Source organism: Rhinoderma darwinii, chromosome 8 (genome assembly GCF_050947455.1).
Source record: "Rhinoderma darwinii isolate aRhiDar2 chromosome 8, aRhiDar2.hap1, whole genome shotgun sequence".
NCBI lineage: Eukaryota > Metazoa > Chordata > Amphibia > Anura > Rhinodermatidae > Rhinoderma > Rhinoderma darwinii.
In genome coordinates this window covers 8,857,276-8,876,114 of record NC_134694.1, presented here as the reverse complement: position 1 = coordinate 8,876,114, position 18,839 = coordinate 8,857,276, and the positions used below count along the sequence as shown (strand labels likewise).

The window sequence follows — 18,839 nt, the reverse complement described above, 5'->3', positions numbered from 1 at the left end:
TTTTCAATCCAGTTACACTTTACTTTCTAAACCTATAGTCCTTAATTGACCCATGTACCTACCATAGAGGCAGACCATGCCACTGCTATGGGGCCCACGACGAGAGGGGGCCTGGCAATGAATTAATTTATGCTTAACTTCAAGACAAAAATACTTTCCTCCTCCCGCTGCCAGTAGGGGGAGCTCACTGCATACAGATTTGTTAAGACTCCCAATGAGTTCAATATTAACTGTATAACTATGTGTGCAGTTAGCTCCCCCTAGTGGTGGCGGCAGGCAGCCAAAAGTGTTCACCTAATGGAGGCAGAATAAATAGACCAAATTCATATTTTTCTGCAATAACCCACAGGACATTATCTGTCTTCTCTGGGATTCTGCAGATTATTACCCCCTCTTATAGTGATTATCTACAAATCCTTATCTGTATTTTCTATTACTGGAACCTGCACAATATTACCAGTTTTTCATTATCCGTTCTCTAAAGAACACTGATGTTTAGAAAATCCACTTTTTCTTTAATGATCATCTGCTGGTCATCATTCATCTTCTGGAGCCCGCAGGATATTATCTAACTCTTTTGTGAGATTCACCATGCTAGATTAAAAAATATATATATATATATATTTATTGTGAAAATAGAAAAATATTAGACTTTTAAGGTCAAATTTCTCAAATTGTCCATTAGCGGTCCAAATTAATTATGTATCTTAAGTAGCTGGTGACTATTGTCTTCCTCTATAAAGAACATCCATAGATCATTATGTGCCCTTTTTAGCCGGTCCTTCACTTATACGCAATTGGCCTCTACTCCATTACTGACTATCTAGACCCGAAACCTAAGAACATCTATTTTTTTTTCTTTAATTAATCTACATCGTTCACTATCTGCTTTATCAGTAGAATAACATGTAATAGCGGAATATTCTCTGATTTGCCCAAAACCATTATATACAGCTCATCAGATGACCTTACAGAAGAATTTATATATAGCAATGTCAACCCCCATAGTTGTCTCATCTGGACCAAGAACTCGCACATCATTATGTAATGTCTGTATAAGGCCGGGTCCCCGCGTAGCGTAAACGCTGCGGAATTTCCAATGGAGTTCTGTGCCGAAATTCCGCAGCATTTACAGTAGCAGCAAAGTGGATGAGATTTAGAAAATCTCATGCCCACGCTGTGGAAAAAAACGCAGCGAAAACTTTAATAAATTGACCTGCGGTGCGGAATTTAAATCCACAACATGTCAATTTATACTGCGTTTTCGTTGATTTTCTGTTGCGGGATACAAAACCTGCAACATAAAGCCAAGTGTTGCGACTTTTGCGGCAGAATCACAAATCATATTTACCCAGAACTCCCCAATTCCTCCCCCAGTCCGGCCTCCTGGGATGACGTTTCATTCCATGTGACCGCTGCAGCCAATCACAGGCTGCAACGGTCACATGGGCTTTTGCGTCATCCAGGGAGGCCGGACATCCACGGAGGGACGTGTCATTATGACAAAGGCCTAGGTAAGTTTGGGCGTTTTCTCTCTAGAACAGGGTCTTCATAATCTAATTCTATAATAATCATCTAATTATTGATCATTATCCATTCTCTCCAGAACAGGGTCTGCATAATATAATTAACTCTATAATAATAATAATCTTATATTAATCATCCATTCTCTCCAGAACAGGGTATTAATAATATGATCTAATTCTATAATAATCTAATTATCAAACATTCTCTCTAGAACAGGGTCTTCATAATATAATCTAGATCTATAATAATCATCTAATATTCATCATCCATTCTCTCTAGAACAGAGTCTTCATATTATAATTCTATAATAATCATCTAATCCTCATCCATTCTCTCCAGAACAGGATCTTTCCTAATATAATCTAGATCTATAATAATCATCTAATATTCATCATCCATTCCCTCTAGAAAAGGGTATTAATAATATAATCTAATTCTATAATAATCTAATGATCAACCATTCTCTAGACCAGGACCTTTAGAATATAATCTTATTCCATAATACTGATCTAATACTCCTTTCTAGAACAACACCAAGTTTATAATCTGCCTAATTTATAATAATCTAATGGACATCATCCATCCTCTCTAGAACAGGAAATTCAGAATATATCTTATTCCAAAATAACGACCTAATAATCATCATACATTTTCCCCAGAGCAATATCTACAGATTATATTCTGACTAGGTTAGAATCATCTAATGATCATCATCCATCCTCTTTAGAACAGGATCTTCACAACGTTCTATTATTCCACAATAATCACTCATCTCTACAGATTATAATCATCTGATGATCATCATTCACCACCTCTAGAACATGACCTTCGATGTATTACCCAACTATCATATTTTCTATTTTCTCATATATGTTTTTCTAGAACTGGATTCACACAATATTATGTAATTGCAAGACTAAAAAAAGCGTCATCCACCTCTCGAGACCAATATCTACCGTATAGTCCCTCTGTATACCATTCTAATGGCCATTATCCATCTTCTCTGGAACAGAGCCTTCAGGGTACAATCCCATTCTATAATAATGAACTCATTATTATCCAATCTCTAGAGAATATGATCCAATTATGAAGTAAACACCTAATGATCATCATCCATCTTCTCCATAACAAGGCCTTTATGGTACAATCTTATTCTATTGTATTCATCTAATAATCATCATCCATTCTCTCTAGAACAGGATCTTCAGAATATAATCCAGCAGTACAATGTTCTAAAAATCATCCATCCTCTAGATGATCTAATTATGGAGTAAACACCTGATGATCATCCTCCATCTTCTCCAGAACAGGATATTATCTGTATCCTTTAACCTTATAATATTTTTTACTCTAGAACAGGACCGACAGAGCATGACCTAATCGAATGATCATCACCCATCATTCTAGAACAACATCTATCTACGACACCCCTCTAATGATCATCATAAATCTCCAGAACCAATTTTTACCATGTTCTTCCAATAGCATCAGTCTCGATCCTTCAGCAGAACCAAGTCCTTTCATGGTTAAACCTCATTTTTCTGGACACAGAAGGAGGCATAACTGTTTATAGAATTCTTCTGAGAAACACAAACCTGGAGGGCAGCGAGTGTCCAAAATAACCTCACGAGGAAACATACAGGATACAGGGTCTGGTAAACACATGATATCTGTATAGAAACCTGCAGGGGATTTTTTCACTATCAGAAAAAAATCTCCGTCGAGTAGATCAGAAAACCGCAAAGCATTATGTGAAGTGGAGCTGGGTTTCAAAGCGTTAGACGTTTCCCAGTCAAAGCCGAACTGGGGCGAGCAGATCCACCAGCTACAAAGCTCTACCATGGAGATGAAAGTCCTATATTCTACGACGCTCGCAGATATTTATAGTAAGAGTTATAAGCTAGGTGGATATGTTTGGTTAATGGTTTCGCTAGCAGCTGGCTTCTCCTTGAAGCAAACACTGATGTATGTGCGTTGTGTCCCTGCTTTGTATACAAACACGACTCTGTCTGGTTAATTAACAGCAATATATACAATTACATATCGAAAATTGAAGCGTTTCTCCTTCCAAATGTTAACCTGTACAGTATTTCACTTGGTCTGTGACAGGAAGTTGCAACTGTTGTCGGCCATTTTGAAAGCTATGGAGAACTTTCACATGGTCACCCAGCTTCATCTCACTTATGTGGGGGTAGGGGGGTCTGTAATAGCTCTGTAAAGTAGGAGGTAGGGACACTTTTTGTCTCACCCACATCTCCACTCAGACCGCAACCCTATCCCTGGCAAGGCAACATGGGACAGAAGTGTAAGACAGCTACAGCCACAATTTAGCTCCTAGACTCCAATATGGTTTTCCTTCAAGGAACACAAATTTTTGACCTTGTGTACATTGATAGTGAAGGTCATACCGTTTATCACTGGGTTTCTTAAAGCCTGAAAAAGATTATAAGTAGATACCTCATTCTTACCCAAAATGGATGGGACGCTTTAAAAAGGGGCGTATGTTTCTGAAAAATGGGTGGTCCAAGCTGTGGTTTGGGCGGAGCCTAGCTCCTAGGATACTTATAGTGTACATTAGCAAAAGTGATAAGATGTAACGTGGCTGAGCCCCCTCTCAGGGACGCCTCCACTATGTGTGACAGGTGCTTTCTAAAATCTCTGCCTGACATTGCCGCAGGCTGAATGAATTCATTAAATGATGAAAGTGGCATTTCTAAACATCAGTGAATTAATTCATGTCAGATAATTGCAAGAGGAGAAAAGGAGGGAATATAAAAGACACGGGATACTAGACTGAGCCTAGGAAAATCTTTGTCAATTACAGTAAAAATAACTATCAAAGACAAAAAGCATTGTTATGTATGAGGCAAGTAAATCGAAATATATTGAAGATTTAGGCCCCATGCACACGAACGTGCTTTTGCGGCCGCAATTCCCCCGAAAATCCACGGGAGAATTGCGGCCCCATTCATTTCTATGGGGCAATGCACACGACCGTAGTTTTTACGGTCTGTGCATGGCCCGGGAGCCCGCACCGCAGAAAGAACGGACATGTCTTATTACGGCCGTCTTCTGCGGTCCGGGCTTATTGAAAATAATGGCCGCGGCCATGTGCATTGCCTGCGATTTGCGGACGGCTCGCGGCTGACTGTCCGCAGCCGGCCGACCCGAAAATCACGGCTGTGCACATGGCTACGGTCGTGTGCATGAGGCCTTAGGATTTATAGAATATAGATAGATGTGAGAGACAGATAGGTAGATAAATAATATAGAGAGATGGATAGGATACGAAGGAGATGGATAGAAGAGAGATATGAGATCGAGATAGAGAAGAGGTAGAGAGATGGATATGAGATAGATAGATAGATAGATAGATATCAATACTTATAAGCTCCAAGCCAGACAGAAAACCTGTTTCAGCAATAACGTCCATATATATCAACACTGGAAATAGAATACCTATCAAGACATATATAGACAATAAATCTAGAATGTAAATCACCAATAGTACAAATATAGCACTAGCAAATATATCAAAAAATATCTTTATTAGAATATATAATCTAAACACATGTAGACCATCACACAAAATATAAAATACAACACACAATAAAAATGTGGTAGTGGTATGAGGGGTCACAATGCATCACATTAAATATACATGTGATAGGGCAGTATAATATATAGACAGACACTATACAAAAGACACCTCTTAAATTACCATTATATAGATACATAAACACTGAATAGGGAGTATAGGTAAAGAGGTGAAACCACGAGCAAAGATCCAAAATCATGTCAAATAACAACCCATATTTTGCATGTTTGCCCCTCAATAAGACAAACCATAGACCACAACCAAACACCCCGACGCACGTTTCGCCGTCAGCTTTTTCAAAGGCTTTTTCCACGTCGCCGTCAGCTTTTTCAAAAAGCTGACGGCGAAACGTGCGTCGGGGTGTTTGGTTGTGGTCTATGGTTTGTCTTATTGAGGGGCAAACATGCAAAATATGGGTTGTTATTTGACATGATTTTGGATCTTTGATCGTGGTTTCACCTCTTTACCTATACTCCCTATTCAGTGTTTATGTATCTATATAATGGTAATTTAACCCCTTCCCGCACCTTGGCGTAACTGTACGTCCAGATAAGCAGTAACTTCGCGCACCTGGGCGTACAGTTACGTCCACGCTTTAAAAGTTAACCGCCGTGCGGCGCTACACCGCAGCAGCGGTTAACTGTGCAGGGTGTCAGCCCTGCTCTCCCCGTTGCCGATCAGCGGCCTGTCCCCGCTGAAATCGGCAATTAACCCCTTCGATGCGGTGGTCGATTGCGATCACCACATCGAAGAGGTTTACAGCGGATCGGCAGCCCCCCACATGTATTTGCGGGGGCTGGCGATCCTTATCATGGCAACCAGAGGCCAGACAATGACCTCCGGGTTGCCATGTACGGAAGCCTCGGACGATCAGCCTCCGGCCGTTCCTCCTCTGCTTCCTGTCAGTGTGACGGTTACGTCACAATGACAGTTACAACACATTACACTACGTGTGTAGTGTAATGTGTTCCAGCAGCGATCAGAGCTGCCAGTCTAAGTGTCCCCTAGTGGGACAAGTAAAAAAAGTTAAAAAAAGCTAATAAAAATATTTTGAAAAAGTGTAAAAATCAAAGTTAGAAGTGACATAAACTAAGACTTTTATTATAGGAAAAAAATTAACACGTTAAAAAAAGTACACATATTTGTTATCGCCGCGTTCGTAACGACCCCAACTATAAAACTGTAATATTATTTTTCCCGCACGGTGAACACCGCGAAAAAAATAAACGAAAAACAGTGCCCGAATCACAATTTTTTGGTTACCAACCCTCCCAAAATATACAATAAAAAGTGATCAAAAAGTCGCATGTACGCCAAAATGGTACCAATACAAACTACATCCCGTCCCGCAAAAAACAAGCCCTTACACCGCTTTTTTGACTGAAAAATAAAAACGTTATGGCTCTCAGAATATGGTGACACAAAAATTTATTTATTTTATAAATAAGTGATTTTATTGCACAAACGCTGCAAAACATAAAAAAATTATATACATCTGGTATCGCCGTAATCGTACCGACCCGCAGAATAAAGTATAATGGTCATTTATAGCCCAGGGTGAAGGCCATAAAAAAAACAAATAAAAAACATTGTCAGAATTGATGGTTTTTGGTCACCTTGCTTGCCAAAAAATGGAATAAAACGTGATCAAAAAAATTTCTGGTACCCCAAAATGGTACCAATGAAAACTACAGATTGTCCCGCAAAGAATAAACCCTCACACGGCTCCGGTGGAGAAAAAATAAAACAGTTCTGGCTCTCAGAATATGGCGATGCAAAATGTGCGGAGTGTTCCAAAAGCAGATAAGATTGGGCGCCATTTACCAGTGCGACACCGGTCACATATCTGCGGATTATTATTTATTTACTGCATTATTATACCCTCTTATTATACCCTGATGTACCCCGCACAGATAACATGTACCCTGATGTACCCCGCACAGATAACATGTTCCCTGATGTACCCCGCACAGATTACATATACCCTGATGTACTCCGCACAGATAACATGTACCCTGATGTACCCCGCACAGATAACATGTTCCCTGATGTACCCCGCACAGATTACATATACCCTGATGTACTCCGCACAGATAACATGTACCCTGATGTACTCCGCACAGCTTACATATACCCTGATGTACCCCGCACAGATAACATGTACCCTGATGTACCACGCACAGATTACATATACCCTGATGTACCCCGCACAGATAACATGTACCCTGATGTACCCCGCACAGATAACATGTACCCTGATGTACCCCGCACAGATAACATGTTCCCTGATGTACCCCGCACAGATAACATGTACCCTGATGTACCCCGCACAGATAACATGTACCCTGATGTACCCCGCACAGATAACATGTACCCTGATGTACCCCGCACAGATAACATGTACCCTGATGTACTCCTCACAGATTACATATACCCTGATGTACCCCGCACAGATTACATATACCCTGATGTACTCCGCACAGATTACATATACCCTGATGTACTCCGCACAGATTACATATACCCTGATGTACCCCGCACAGATAACATGTACCCTGATGTACCACGCACAGATTACATATACCCTGATGTACTCCGCACAGATAACATGTACCCTGATGTACTCCTCACATATTACATATACCCTGATGTACCACGCACAGATTACATAAGCCCCCACATTATAAACTGAAACACCAGTAAAACCCCAAACAGAACAACTACCAAGCAAACTCTGTGCCCCAAAAGCCAACTGGCGTCCCTCCCTTCTGAGCCCTGCAGCGTGCCTAAACACCAATTTACGTCCACAGATATGGCATCGCCATACCCGGGAGAACCCGGTTAATATTTTGAGTTATTTGTCTTCAGGGGCACAAACTGGGCATAACATATAGTGCACTAAAATGGCATATGAGTGGAAAATTGTAATTTTCACTCCGCACCATGCGCTGCGCATTAACCCCTGCGCGCACCATGACATAGCATGTCGTAGTGTGGGGGGTGATGTATGGAGCGTCTCACGTAAAAAATAAAGAATTTAGAACGGCAAAATCGCTGTTTTTTTGGTCACCTTGGCTCTACCTAAAAATGTAATAAAAAGTGCTCAAAAAGTTGTATGTACCAAAAAGTTGCACCAATAAAAACGACCGCTCGTCCCTCAATAAATAAGCCCTCATACCGCTCTATTGACTGAAAAATAAAAAAGTTGTGGCTCTTGGAACGCGGGGAGGAAAAAACTAAGAAGGAAAAGAAAAAAATGGATCACTCCAGAAAGGGTTAATTACTTTCTAATGAAAAAACATTTATGACCACACGTGGGGTATTGCCGTACTCGGGAGAAATTGCTTTACAAATGTTGGGCAGCTTTTACCCCCTTTATCCTTTGTGAAATTGAAAAAAATGCAACATTTTAGTGGAAGAAATGTCGATATTCATTTTCACGGCCTAATTCTAATAAATCCTGCAAAAGACTTGTGGGGACTAAATGCCCACTATATCCCTAGATAGATTCTTTAAGTGGTGTAATTTCAACTTTTGGGGGGTTTCCCCTGTTTTGGCCTCTCAGGGGCTTTGCAAATGCGACATGGCACCCAAAAACCATTTCAGCTAAATTTGAGCTCCAAAAGCCAAATAGCGCTCCTTCCCTTCTAAGCCCCGCTGTGGGTCAAAACAGCACTTTATTACCACATATGGCGTATTTACGTAATCGGGAGAAATTGTTTTACAAATGTTGGGGTGCTTTTTCTCCTTTATTCCTTGTAAAAATTAAAAATGGCTACCTTTTTTCAGAAAAAAAGTAGATTTTTACCTTTACAGAATAATTTCAATGAATTCAGCAAAACAACCGTGGGGTCAAAATGCTAACTTTACCCCTAGAAAAATTCCTTGAGGGGTGTAGTTTCCAAAATGGGGTCACTTTCCGGGGGTTTCCACTATTTTGTTCCCTCAAGTGCATTTCAAACGCGACGCGGCACTGAAAACCATTCCAGCAAAATCAGAATTTCAAAATCCAAATGGTGCTCCTTTCCTTCTGAGTCCTGCTGTGGGTCCAAACAGCAGTTTATTACCACATATGGGGTATTGCTATAATCAGGAGAAATTGCTTTACATATGTTGGGGTGTTTTTTCTCTTTTATACCTTGAAAAAATTAAAAATGTCTAAGTTTTTTCAGAAAAAAGTAGATTTTCATCTTCACAAACTAATTCAAATAAATTTAGCAAAAAAACTGTGGGTTCAAAATGCTAACTATACCCCTAGATAAATTCCCTGAGGGGTGTAGTTTCCAAAATGAGGTCACTTTTGGGGGTTCCTTATTGTTTTGGCCCCACAAGACCTCTTCAAACCTGACATGGTACCTAAAATATATGCTAAAAAAAGAAGGCCCCAAAATCCACTAGGTGCTCCTTTGCTTCTGAGGCCTGTGTTTCAGTGCATGACCGAACTAGGGCCACATGTGGGGTATTTCTAAAAACTGCAGAATCTGGGCAATAAATAGTAAGTTAAATTTTTTGGGTAAAACCTTCTGTGGTATAGAAAAAAATGTATTACAAATGAATTTTGTATAAAAAAAATGAAATTTGTAACTTTCCCCTCTACTTTGCTTTAATTCCTGTGAAACGCCTAAAGGGTTAATACACTTTCTGAATGCTGTTTTGAATACTTTGAGGGGTGCAGTTTTCAAAATGGGGTGATTTATGGGGACTTTCTAATATATAAGACTCTCAAAGCCACTTCAGAACTGAACTTGTCCTTGTAAAAATCGCCTTTTGAAATTTTCTTGAAAATATGAGAAATCGCTGCTAAAGTTCTAAGCCTTGTAACGTCCTAGAAAAATAAAATGTTCAAAAAACGATGCCAAACTAAAGTAGACATGTGGGGGATGGTAACTAGTAACTATTTTGTGTGGTATTACTATCGGTTTTACAAGCAGATACATTTAAATTTAGAAAAATGCTAATTTTTGCAATTTTTCGCTAAATTTTGGTGTTTTTCACAATTAAATACTGAATCTATCGGGCAAATTTTGCCAGTAACATAAAGTCCAATGTGTCACGAGAAAACAATCTCAGAATCGCTTGGATAGGTAAAAGCATTCCGGAGTTATTACCACATAAAGTGACACATGTCAGATTTTAAAAATCGGCTTCGTCCTGAAGGCCAAAACAGGCTCAGCCCTGAAGGGGTTAAGAGGTGTCTTTTGTATAGTGTCTGTCTATATATTATACTGCCCTATCACATGTATATTTAATGTGATGCATTGTGACCCCTCATACCACTACCACATTTTTATTGTGTGTTGTATTTTATATTTTGTGTGATGGTCTACATGTGTTTAGATTATATATTCTAATAAAGATATTTTTTGATATATTTGCTAGTGCTATATTTGTACTATTGGTGATTTACATTCTAGATTTATTGTCTATATATGTCTTGATAGGTATTATAAATAGATATATGAGGCAGGTAGATATGAGGCAAGATATGACTTAGATAGATATGACTTAGATAGATATGACATAGATAGATAGATAGATAGATAGATAGATATGAGAGATAGATAGATAGATAGATAGATAGATAGATAGATAGATAGATAGATAGATAGATAGATATGAGAGATATGAGATAGATATGAGATAGATAGATATGAGAGAGATAGATAGATAGATATGAGAGAGATATTAGATAAATAGATATGAGATAGATAGATAGATAGATAGATATGAGAGAGATATTAGATAAATAGATATGAGATAGATAGATAGATAGATAGATAGATAGATATGAGATAGATAGATAGATATGAGATAGATAGATAGATAGATAGATATTAGATAGATAAATATGAGATAGATATGAGATAGATAGATATGAGATAGATATGAGATAGATAGATAGATAGATATGAGATAGATATGAGATAGATAGATAGATAGATATGAGATAGATATGAGATAGATAGATATGAGATAGATAGATATGAGATAGATAGATAGATAGATAATTTTGTCCTGTTGCTTATATAGCCCTAACATCCCCCAGCGCTGACACCTTCCACATTGTCGCCACTTATCCTCTCTGTTTTTGGAATGTGGGAGGAAGCTGGAGAACCTGGAGGAAACCTGTGTAAACCTGGGAAGGACATACACACTCCACACATATGTTGTCCTTGATCAGATTTGAACCAGGACCTCCGCCCTGAACCACCCTGATATAAGATATAGATAAACCGATATGGGAGAGGCAGATATGTATTAGATTCATAGATATGAGATACATAGATAAATGACATTAATTATAAACATCGTAAGAAAGGCATAAAGTAAAACATTTTCCAGCATTACGTGAACACCTAACACGGCAAATTTCCTCCTTGCGTCCTAAGGGCCTGTCACTATTCTGTGAGCTGGAAATAGCCGCTAGCTGTAGTATCACTAATTAGCAGATGTGGCTACAATGTAAATAGTCTGAATCAAGTTAATTGACGGACCAGAACCTGTGATATCAACAAGCAAGACCCGACTGCTGCAAAAGTCAACACTATATAAGTGCACATCAAAGGAGAACACAGTGATTTATGTATGTGATCCAGGACTCCACCCTGTGCTCCAATGTATACAACACACAGCTGAGGACTAATGGAACACAATATTTTCTGGGCTAACGGTAATATTTTCTAGGTAGACAGCTAAACAGTCAATAGAGGAATAGATAGAGAGATAGTTACTCAATTTATGGAAAAATAAAGTCAAAAGATGGGTAGATAAAAAAAATAGACAGATCGTTATGAGCGTTAGTTAGATGGTTATAGATAAACAGTCATTAGATGGCTATATGAAAAGATATTAGATAGGAGATATAGATATTAGGTAGATTGATAAACAGTAAAAAGAGAAATGATTAGATCAGATAGCATAGATATGAGATAAACAGTAGATAAATATCAGACAGAGATTAGATACAGTGGAGGAAATAAGTATTTGATCCCTTGCTGATTTTGTAAGTTTGCCCACTGTCAAAGACATGAACAGTCTAGAATTTTTAGGCTAGGTTAATTTTACCAGTGAGAGATAGATTATATATATATATAAAAAAAAAAAAAAGAAAATCACATTGTCAAAATGATATATATTTATTTGCATTGCGCACAGAGAAATAAGTATTTGATCCCCTACCAACCATTAAGAGTTCAGCCTCCTCCAGACCAGTTACACGCTCCAAATCAACTTGGTGCCTGCATTAGACAGCTCTTACATGGTCACCTGTATAAAAGACTCCTGTCCACAGACTCAATGAATCAGTCTGACTCTAACCTCTACAACATGGGCAAGACCAAAGAGCTTTCTAAGGATGTCAGGGACAAGATCATAGACCTGCACAAGGCTGGAATGGGCTACAAAACCATAAGTAAGACGCTGGGTGAGAAGGAGACAACTGTTGGTGCAATAGTAAGAAAATGGAAGACATACAAAATGACTGTCAATCGACATCGATCTGGGGCTCCATGCAAAATCTCACCTTGTGGGGTATCCTTGAACCTGAGGGAGGTGAGAGCTCAGCCGAAAACTACACGGGGGGAACTTGTTAATGATCTCAAGGCAGCTGGGACCACAGTCACCAAGAAAACCATTGGTAACACATTACGCCGTAATGGATTAAAATCCTGCAGTGCCCGCAAGGTCCCCCTGCTCAAGAAGGCACATGTACAGGCCCGTCTGAAGTTTGCAAATGAACATCTGGATGATTCTGAGAGTGATTGGGAGAAGGTGCTGTGGTCAGATGAGACTAAAATTGAGCTCTTTGGCATTAACTCAACTCGCCGTTTTTGGAGGAAGAGAAATGCTGCCTATGACCCAAAGAACACCATCCCCACTGTCAAGCATGGAGGTGGAAACATTATGTTTTGGGGGTGTTTCTCTGCTAAGGGCACAGGACTACTTCACCGCATCAATGGGAGAATGGATGGAGCCATGTACCGTCAAATCCTGAGTGACAACCTCCTTCCCTCCACCAGGACATTAAAAATGGCTCGTGGCTGGGTCTTCCAGCACGACAATGACCCGAAACATACAGCCAAGGCAACAAAGGAGTGGCTCAAAAAGAAGCACATTAAGGTCATGGAGTGGCCTAGCCAGTCTCCAGACCTTAATCCCATCCAAAACTTATGGAGGGAGCTGAAGATCCGAGTTGCCAAGCGACAGCCTCGAAATCTTAATGATTTACAGATGATCTGCAAAGAGGAGTGGGCCAAAATTCCATCTAACGTGTGCAAACCTCATCATCAACTACAAAAAACATCTGACTGCTGTGCTTGCCAACAAGGGTTTTGCCACCAAGTATTAAGTCTTGTTTGCCAAAGGGATCAAATACTTATTTCTCTGTGTACAATGCAAATAAATATATATAATTTTGACAATGTGATTTTTTTTATTTTTATATATAATCTATCTCTCACTGGTAAAATTAACCTAGCCTAAAAATTCTAGACTGTTCATGTCTTTGACAGTGGGCAAACTTACAAAATCAGCATGGGATCAAATACTTATTTCCTCCACTGTAGATAGATATGAGATATAGATATGAGAAACAGTAGATAGATATCAGACAGATGAGATATGAGATAGATAGATATGAGATAGATCGATATGAGATAGATAGATAGATAGATAGATAGATAGATATGAGATAGATAGATATGAGATAGATAGATATGAGATAGATAGATATGAGATAGATAGATATGAGAGAGATAGATATGAGAGAGATAGATATGAGAGAGATAGATATGAGATAGATAGATATGAGATAGATACAAATCAAAAAAATGAGCAGCAACTCCAAAGATCAAGTGAAAAAATGGGTACTTTATTGCCTGTGCGACGTTTCAGCTCCGTCCACTGGAGCCTTTCTCAAGCTTGAGAAAGGCTCCAGTGGACGGAGCTGAAACGTCGCACAGGCAATAAAGTACCCATTTTTTCACTTGATCTTTGGAGTTGCTGCTCATTTTTTTGATTTGTATGTACCTGGAACTTGGTCTGTTCCTCAGAGCTTGCACCCACACGCTGCCAGTGCTGCCTGACTTTGTATATGCCTAGATAGATAGATAGATAGATAGATAGATAGATAGATAGATAGATAGATAGATAGATAGATAGATAGATAGATAGATAGATAGATAGATAGATAGATATCAGAGAGATAGATAGATAGATAGAAAGATACAAAAAAAACAATTAGAGGTTTCCAGAGATAAAATGTATGGCCTATCCTCAGAATGGCCCATCAATATCTGATTGGTGGAAGCCCGACTCTCAGCACCCCAGATCAGCTGTTTGAAGGGGCCGCACCACTTGTGCGAGGGCTGCTCCCCTAACATTCCATACTGTAAAAACCCTGACACAAGGCTGTAATACTCTGAACCACCACTACAAGTGTGTCCGGTTTTCACAGTATGGAGCAGTGTAAGCGACGAAGGGGAAGCAATAAGAGCGCCATGGTCCCTTTAAACAGTTGAACGGCGAGGGTGCCGACCATCTGACCCCTACCGATCACATATTGATGGCCCATTCTGACAATAGGCCATCAATTTCATCTCACCGATAACCCCTTTAAATTGTTGCGTCACTTTGAAGAATAGAAATTGTCATATAAAAGAATCACAGGGAATTTCAATACCCCACAATATATATATTTTATGCTCTTATTATGTAAATTATAAAAAGTTTGTTGGAGTTTTTTTTTCTTTTATTATGAAAACAAACACAGAAAATAAAAATGTAAACATATAAAATAATTTTACAGTAAATGGAAAACAAATCAATTTAGAATAAAAATATAAACTAAAAATATAAAATAATAATCTCCCTGTAAATGGTGCAATTAAAATGACATAACTAACTAAAACGTTTGAAAAATTTAGAAGAAAAAATAATTTTCAAAAAAATCCAAACGAATTCCCAGCTAAGCAGAGCACTTAGAGTCCAAGGACATGTTTTATAAGTGTGTAGCGGCGGAGTCCTCTGACGAATAGTCATGTTTCAGGCAGCGTGTAATGCCTTCCAGTAAAGCTTCTCGTCATATCTTCTAGATTAATATCTCCCAGCCTATAATCTCACTCATCAAATGGCTTTTCTCAATCCTGGAAGAGGACGCATCACTTACTTCAATCAATCTCAAGTTGGTCAAGAAACCTTTTAGGCAGAATTTGTATTGATCAGATGCATCCATATAACTTGTGGTTTTGTATTTTTACTGTGACTGTCTGATAGTAGAGAACAGAGGGGCGCTGACCTACAGTAAGGGCTCACCTAGAGGCTGATGGAGGTATTACACTATACAAAATTATATTTTGGGCGCCGGAAAACAGGGGCAACAAGAACATACTCGTAAAGGGTTAACCTAGTGGGTTGCGAGACTGTCTACTATACAACACCCCAGGCCTTATTGATCAAAACTGTCTAATAGAAAACTGGCCTTGTTGCCCATAGATAGGGCGTCCCTTACACTGCACCTCTGGGTTATAGGCCATGGTACGCAGGCAAAAGTTGCCACCCAGCATCTTAAACCTAGAAGACAAAGATAACTAAGAAAGGGCAAAAAAAAAGAAGACCCCACGCAAAAGCACACTCCCTGCAGAGCAGTAATCTACCTATAGGCGAGACGCTCCGACAGTATAAAAGTACAAACTGCAGAGCATCATCTAGTCCTTGTAGGAGAATAGTCTGCAGAGCATTGCATAACCCATGTAGATCTAAGATTTGCATGGAATGATATAACCCATGAGAATTCACAACAGACAGAGCAGTGGTCACCAATCTGGGGCTCTCCAGCTGTTGCAAAACTACAACTCCCAGCATATCTGGTGTGGAACCAGGCCTTACAGAGCGGCCTTGCAGAGTATTCCCTATCTTGAGTGGGTTCTGTAGAACATATCTTATATATCATGGATCCAGACCATGCAGAGCAAAGGAATTTGCAGAACATTATATGTCCAATGGAACTAGAAAAAGGTCTATCAAGTGTGGATCCAGACTTATATACAGTGGTTCTAGACCCTACAAAGTATTACCTATATAGTGCGGATCCAGACCATTATCTAGCTCGTCTGGATCTACAACCTTGCAGAGCATTCTCTATCCTATGTGGAAACAGATTATATGTTCAATGGAACTAGAAAAGGTCTATCTAGTGTGGATCCAGACCAATATACAGTGGTTCTAGACCCTACAAAGTTTTATCTGTCTAGATAATCTGGATCTACTCCTTGCAGAGCATTCTCTATCCTATGTGGAACCAGAACCTTATTTGTGGTGGATCCAGAATGTGCAGAACATTATCTACCCAATTTTGATTCAGACATTGCAAAGATTGATCAATCTAATGAAGATCCAGAACATGCAGAGCATCAGATACTAAAATATGTTCCAGACTTGACAGAGCATTACACATGTAGTGTGTATCTAGAACCTGCAGAGCATTATCTATTCCCTGTTAACCAATACTATGCAAGATATTTCCTACCTAGTGTAGAACAATAAATTGCAGAACATTGTCTAGTGTGAATGAAGAAATCACTAAATATAATTATCCAACCCACGTCCAGACCCTGCAGAGCATTATGTGTCTAGTGGGGATTCTGAACTCCCATGACATTATCAGTCTAGTGCACATCCAGAACTCTCAGACCTTTACATATCTACTGCGGATACATCACTTTCAGAGCATCATCTATGCAGTAAGTATACAGAAGTTGCAGAACCTTTCCTAATCCATAAATCAAGCTCTTGCAGAACATTACCTGTCCAGTGTAGATTAATAACTGGCAGCAGAGCTTTCTCTATCTAGTTTGGATGCAGATCATTATCTATCTAGTTTGGATCTAGACATAGCAGAGCATCATCTATACGATTTAGATCCCTAACTTCCAGATCATTTTCTGTCCATTTTGAATGTAGAGCACTGTCATTCTAATGTGTATACAGACTTTGCAGAGCATTGTCTAGTCCAGGAACTTGCAGAGCATTGTCTAGTGTGGATCTAGACTTTGCAGAGCATGTGCGGAACAGGAAACTTACAATGTCGAGATCAACTAAATGGAAAATGATCTGCATCTGATCCAGATAGACAATGTTCTGCCCATCTGGTGTGGGCTACAGACTTTGCAGAGCATTGCCTATCTAGTGTAGATACAGAACGTGCAGAGCATTGCCTATCTAGTGTAGATACAGAACGTGCAGAGCATTGCCTATCTGATGTAGATACAGAACGTGCAGAGTGTTGCCTATCTGGTGTAGATACAGAACGTGCAGAGCGTTGCCTATCTGGTGTAGATACAGAACTTGCAGAGCATTACCTATCTGGTGTGGATACAGAACTTGCAGATCATTGCCTATCTGGTGTAGATACAGAACTTGCAGAGCATTGCCTATCTGGTGTAGATACAGAACATGCAGAGCATTGCCTATCTGGTGAAGATACAGAACGTGCAGAGCATTGCCTATCTGGTGTAGATACAGAACTTGCAGAGCATTGCCTATCTGGTGTAGATACAGAACTTGCAGAGCATTACCTACCTGGTGTAGATACAGAACTTGCAGAGCATTGCCTATCTGGTGTAGATACAGAACTGGCAGAGCATTGCCTATCTGGTGTAGATACAGAACGTGCAGAGCATTGCCTATCTGGTGTAGATACAGAACGTGCAGAGCATTGCCTATCTGGTGTAGATACAGAACTTGCAGAGCATTGCCTATCTGGTGTAGATACAGAACTTGCAGAGCATTGCCTATCTGGTGTAGATACAGAACTTGCAGAGCATTACCTATCTGGTGTAGATACAGAACATTATCTATTTAGTATTGATTCCATCCCTGCGCATCTTTTCAATATTTAGCAGACACAGCCCTCCTGACCCCTGACCCTGCAGAGCATTATCTATTCACATCTGCATCATCTCCAATGTAACCCTTGTGTAACACGTCCCCGAGATGCAGCGCAGGACCCAACCCCAGAGCAGAGCACTTGTTACTGAAACATAAGACAAAGTCCCTAAATCTGCAAAACACCCCAACCCCTGGGACAGACTACAGAAAGACACCCCTCCCCTCTCCTCCCTCCACAGCAGACAGGTGACCTACCTGTGCCCGGGTCCTGACAGGTGTAGATGCCAGCCTGATGGCTGATGGCACAGGCAGACTCTCAGGGTGATCAGAGATGAACAGTTGATGATGAGACCGGGCACAGGTGTCAGAGCAGCAGACAGGAGCACAGCTGCATGTTAGCAGCAGCAAAGTGCAGGTGGAGTACGATACAGTGCCACTGAGACCGAGGTAAGAGATGCAGGAAAGGAGACAGGAGGAGGAGAGTGAGAGGATGCGTGTACTCAGCTCTAACCCACGGGAGGCTGCCCCCTACAGAGAGCCTGCAGTTCCCGCATCTCCCCACAGAGCGGCAGGAGAGAGCAGCATCAGAGGTGCTCTCCAGGGTGCTGAACCAGGGCAGCGCGCAGCTATAACAGAGGCGGAGGTGACAACTGGCACTTGTACATGGTTCACACTTCTCTGCAGGCTGGAATAACGCAGAGAGATGTGCGAGTGCTAACTTAGGGGTTGCATGCTTATGGCAGAAGAGGGGTCATTGCTGTGCCAGGGGGAAGGGTGAACTGATGTTGCACAAGGTTTTGGAAAGAGGGTTCAAATGAAGAATTTCCAT

The 18,839-nt window shown here is 40.1% G+C and overlaps 1 protein-coding gene across 1 annotated transcript in view; it reads right to left on the bottom strand.

Annotated features, from left to right (window-relative positions):
- LOC142659133 (caM kinase-like vesicle-associated protein) overlaps window positions 1-18,502 on the bottom strand; it is a 76,438-nt gene extending 57,936 nt beyond the window's left edge. Inside the window, exon 1 of the mRNA XM_075834932.1 lies at window positions 18,266-18,502. The gene's annotated coding sequence lies outside the window, so the exon portion shown is untranslated. The remainder of the gene's footprint in view (window positions 1-18,265) is intronic.
- Window positions 18,503-18,839: the final 337 nt, after the last annotated feature.